This window comes from Vulpes lagopus, chromosome 22 (assembly GCF_018345385.1).
Source record: "Vulpes lagopus strain Blue_001 chromosome 22, ASM1834538v1, whole genome shotgun sequence".
NCBI classification, from domain to species: domain Eukaryota; kingdom Metazoa; phylum Chordata; class Mammalia; order Carnivora; family Canidae; genus Vulpes; species Vulpes lagopus.
This window is the reverse complement of record NC_054845.1, coordinates 15,453,179-15,458,442: the sequence shown is the minus strand read 5'-3', so window position 1 is coordinate 15,458,442 and position 5,264 is coordinate 15,453,179.

The following is a 5,264-nucleotide window of genomic DNA, read 5'->3' as shown; positions in this document are numbered from 1 at the left end:
GCTCACACAATCAAGATAAGGTAAGTCAGTTAATGGATGTCTCAGCAGAATTCTATGTGAGCAGTTGTTTATTAACTCTATCATGTCCTTATATAGCAGTAAACACTATATAAGGGTTTTTCCTTTCTCCTTGAAAACCAAATTTATACAAGCTCTTGGTTCCACAGATCCAGAAAGAAGTTTCTTCCCAATGTGAAGTCCTCATTGCTAGGAGTCCCTGTCACCTGTACTTAGGAGATCATTATTCCTGCTGTTCACCCTCCCTCCCTATGGGGTCTCTGGGCATAGAGGATTTTATGTCTTCTGCCCCAGATACGGTAGGCATGGTTAGTGTTAGGATTTCCACTCCTCTCTTAAAGCTTTATTTTGAGTCAAATGCCTTCTCTTCTTCTGAGAGATCACATCACCAGCTTCTTAAACAAATTCAGGTCTTTCCAAATCTGAGCAGTGAAAACCTTTTAAATCCTCTTCCAAGTGGATTTCCCCACACAGTACTCTCACATAAAGGACCCTCTCAGATACCCCATCATGTTTTCAGACAAACTCAGATATGCCTAAATCTCAAATATGACCACCAAAAAGTAAAAGCTCAAGTTAAGATCATTGCTAAAAGTCTAACAGAGCAAGGCAAGCTTTAGTGCAGAGAAATAGAGGACTTAAATGGAGTCCTTGGCATTTGGGGGCTCAGTCTAAATCCTTTGCTCTGTATCCACTCATTCATTCATTCATCCATTCACTCATATAAAAATGTAACAAGTACCCACTATATCCCAGGCAATAGTACAAAGATGAAAGCACACAAAGATGAATGAGGCAGACCATGTCTCTGCTTTATGGAACTCAAAATAGAGTTGAGAGAACAATAAACAGGTATACAAATAAATAATACAATTTCAAGTAAAGGAAATCAAAATAAGATAGGGGATGATCATGAGCGAAGACTATATTGAGATAGAGAGGCCTGTTCTGATTTATTTAAGATGATTTTCGAGTTAAGTTCTAAATGATATGGCTCATGAAAAAGGTTGTAGGAAAGGTGTGCTAGGTAAAGGGAGTAGCATATGTAGAGGTCCCCGGGAAGAAATGAACTTGGTCCCATTAATGAACTAGAAGAAAGTCAGTGTTTGAGTAAAGTGGGACGGTGAAAGTAATGGAAGACAAGGTCAAGGAAAGAGGCAATGGGATAGATCTTGTAGAGACCACAGACCATAATATGGACTTTGAATATTATTTTAAGAAATCACTGAAAAGATTTTGGTTTTATATTTTAAATAATTTGTCTGACTGCTGCATAGAGTGTAGGCAAGAGACAGAATGGAAACAGAAAGGCCAGCTGGGAGGATACCACAGCATTCTAAGGCAAAGATGTCGGGGCCTCAGACTAGCCAGTCATAGTGACGGTACAACATGGGCACACTAGGAGCTTATTTTAGAAGCAGATCTAACAAATTTCCTTATGGAATAATTGTGAAATGTGAAGGAATTAGGAAACTCAAGGACAATTCCTAGACTTTGGGGCCATGAAAGAGAGTGAATAGTGGTGACTTTTTATGAGATGAGGAAAATTGAGGGAGGATGAGATTTGAGGAGAGGAAAATTCAAGAATTATATTTGGCTCTTACAGGTTTGAGATGCTTATTAGATATCGAGGGGATTGTCAAATGGGCAGCAACTATGGCAAGCTGGAGCTGAGGGAAGTTGGGGTGAGGTACATAAATTTGTGATTCCAGCTTGTAAAAGATGGTGTTTGAAGCCACATGAGGAGCTCATCTAGGGTGTGAATATAGATCGAGAAGGCAACAACAAAAATTGAGCCTTGGGCTGGTCTAACATTTAGAGGTCCTGGTACAAGAGAGGAATCCAGCAACGGAAATTAAGAAAGAACAGCCAGGGAAGTAGGTGGAAAACTGCGAGACTGTTGTGTCCTAGAAGCCAAGTGAGAAAAGCATTTTAAGAAAGTGGGAGTTACCAGCTGGGCCAAATGTTGTTCAGAAGTGGAGTCAGATGAGGACTGAGAACTAGCAATCTTATCCAGCAGGATAGAGAGGTTCCTGGAGACCTTGAAAAGAGCAATTTCAGTCAACATGTGGCAGAGACAAAAGCCTGATTGGAGCTGGTTAAAGAAGGAAAGCCAAGTGAGAAAGTGGAGGCAGTGAGTATAGAAAACTCAATCATCAGAGAACATGGTCTCACCATAATAGCAACTTCAGCGTGATGATCTTCCATCATCCCTTTAGGATATCATCGATTCAGAAATCTTGAATTCAAATTTTGATGATGTTCAGGATGAGAGGTAAAATGCAACACCATGACGCTCTTCTCACTCACATGCAGGGTCAGAGCAGTCACCTCAGTCATCCTAGGTCTGAAGCAAACGTTTTAATGGGGCTTTGAGTTCCACAGAGGGAGACTGGAACTGAGGAGTTGAGGGTGGTTTTTTCCCATTCTCCTAGTTGGAATTGGACCAAGATGGACTCAGGACAGAGAGATGCATGAGTAATTCAAATAAAAAGCAAGATTAAAATAGGCTTCCCTCTCCAATAGATATATAATTCCATGCAGTTATTCTGAAGCAAAAGAACATAAATAAGAATAAGAAAAACATGCAAATGTACAAACAATACATAAAATTGTTAGTAGAAACCTGCAAATAATTTTTTAAAGTATGTTGTGAGAACATTTGACATTGCTGCACAGGGTTTTCCTAACAGTCACTGATAATTGGATTTTCCTCAATCCCCATGTCCAATTGCACTGCAATATGTGGTTTCCTGCCAACTCACTGGCCAAAGATTATCTTTCTGCAACCTTATGGAATGAAAACAGTAACCTAGAGCACCCAGGGCCAATGAACTGGAACCAAGGACTCCTCACTAACAAGGATGAATTATTATCACATCTTTCCTGGTGATTAGATTATTCCTTATCGTTGTGTTTTATAGCTTTCTAGTTAGTCATCTCAAACAATTTATTCACAATAATAGTGTTTTTTATTATTGCTGTTTTATAGTTCCTATAATAGTAAAATTTATCCCCAACTCTATTATTACAATATTCAACTACTAATGGAATTCTTGTTTTTATTTGATTGTGTTTTAAAGCCATAACAATAAAATTTACTTCCAAAAATATTACCACAAGTTTTATGTTCTTTAAACTACTTGATAGCATGCTTACAAACACATGTGGTTCTTTAAGCCCACATGAGAGAAGACTTGCCAAAAAATAAATATTGTTCTAGGAAAGAAATGGGAATTGGTTGCTATAATGGTGAGACCCATGTTCCCTGATAGAATAAGTAATAGGATAAACGAGATGAAAGAACCTTAGGGACATACTGATTCAGAGGAAGATTACATTCCAATTAGCAGAAATGTTTCTTTAAAAAATCAACCTCTTTTTTTACATGCCAAACCCTGGACATTTCCACCATCTTCATCCTCCAAAATAATGTGCTCTCAAAATGAAGCCCATGATTTCTTATGGCTGGTTGCCATATGAATTGGAAAGAGGCTCTATGAAATATTATTAACAGAGGCCAGGTTCATTTCAAAAGTAAACAACTTGAGTGACCTAAAAATTGGAAGGTATGAAGCCAAGCCAGCTCACCATCTCTGCTGTTCCTTAATTTTTCTCACTGACTCTGAACCCATGGATATTGCAGTGAAACTCATCACTTGCCATATTCCTTTTATGCCAGGTGAACTGACTTTTATGACGGAGTCAAAGGGCTAGAACATGAGTAATAGGCCATCCAGTGGAACAAAATATCAGTAGGACGCAAGAAAGAGGCATGTCAGTCAGGCAAAAATTAGGGTGTGTTTAAGGGATTAGTCTCAGATGGATAATAGGTTGATTTATGGTCACAAGCAGGGATGCAGGCAGATTTGGGTGGAGACACAAGCCCACTGTCATTCAGAGATTATGGCCTTAATAGCAGAAGAAGCAAAATCCAGATTTGGTTTCTATGGCAGCACCAAGGATACATTCTAGTTCTGACAGAAGCTTGAGAAAATACTGCTATCATCTAAGGCAATAAATGAGTGGATGGGTGGTCAGGTGGACGCATGGATGTGTGGATGTGTGGATGCATGAGTGGAGGGATGGATCCATGAATCTATATGCATGTTATTGACAGATGGCATAAGTCCATTGGCTAGATCTAGCCTCTCACTTTATGCACCAAGGCATTTAGTTTTCTGTGACCATCTGCTTCCCTTCCCCCAGCTGAGGTTAGCTATGGTTATACCCTGTTGAGATCTGCTTTCAAGAGAAAAATTGCTGCCAAGCTCTGGCTGTGAGTACTTTCAGAACCTGACTCAGCATTAAAGCTGCGACTAAGTGCTACATAAGATACATCCCCTAACCAATGACTGAGCACAGAAGTGGTGCAAGGGATCACCACTGTACCTGTGCAGGATTCCTCTAGTATCAATCTTCTTGGAGAGGCACCATAGTCAGAGGCTCTCCATACCCAATCCTCCTTTCTTCCCCTTCACTTTTCACAGCTGTCAGATCTGTATCGTGCTCCGAAGGCTCTCCTTGCCTTCTCCTGCTTCCCCTCCCTTTTAACTATCACAAGGATTACCCCCTGTAAATCTCTTCCACTTCTAAGTTGATGTTGGCACCCACTTCTCGGATGATCCAGCCAAAACCAGATCAACCAGCCTCTAGGACAAATGAAAATAAATGAATACAACTGTTTTCAAGGCAAAGGGATCTTTCTGGACTTTGTGGATAATTAGATGCAGAAACCAAACTGAAGTTCAGAAGAACAGGGGCAATCCTACACAGCCAATCCTTAGCAAGCTTCCAAACCAAAGCCAGCAAACTACAGAAAGTTACATGCTAGCTAAATAGCACACCATACTAATTGGCTTGAAAAAAAGACAAAAAGAAGAAGAAGAAATGTTTTCTATCTCACTTACTTGCTTACTTACAGGCTTACTTGCCCTGTCTAATGTGTTCACAGTACTGTAGGGTAGGGTCTTCAATCTTTTTGTGGAGATGATCAACTTTGTTCTTTCCCTTGTGCTGAAGTATCTCCTATTTAGATCATCATGGGAAGGAAGAGGAAAAGGGAAGAAATATATGCTCTCAAGTGCCAACTATGCAAGTGGGAGGGCAAGGAGAAAGAAGACATCCCAGAGAGGAGCTTGGATTTCCTCCAGAAATTCCAGCCACCTGCCTGCCTAGGTGAGGGGTGGGCATAGAACCAAACTGTGATAGGGCAATTACCTTGGGAATTAGCCCTTCTGATGCTT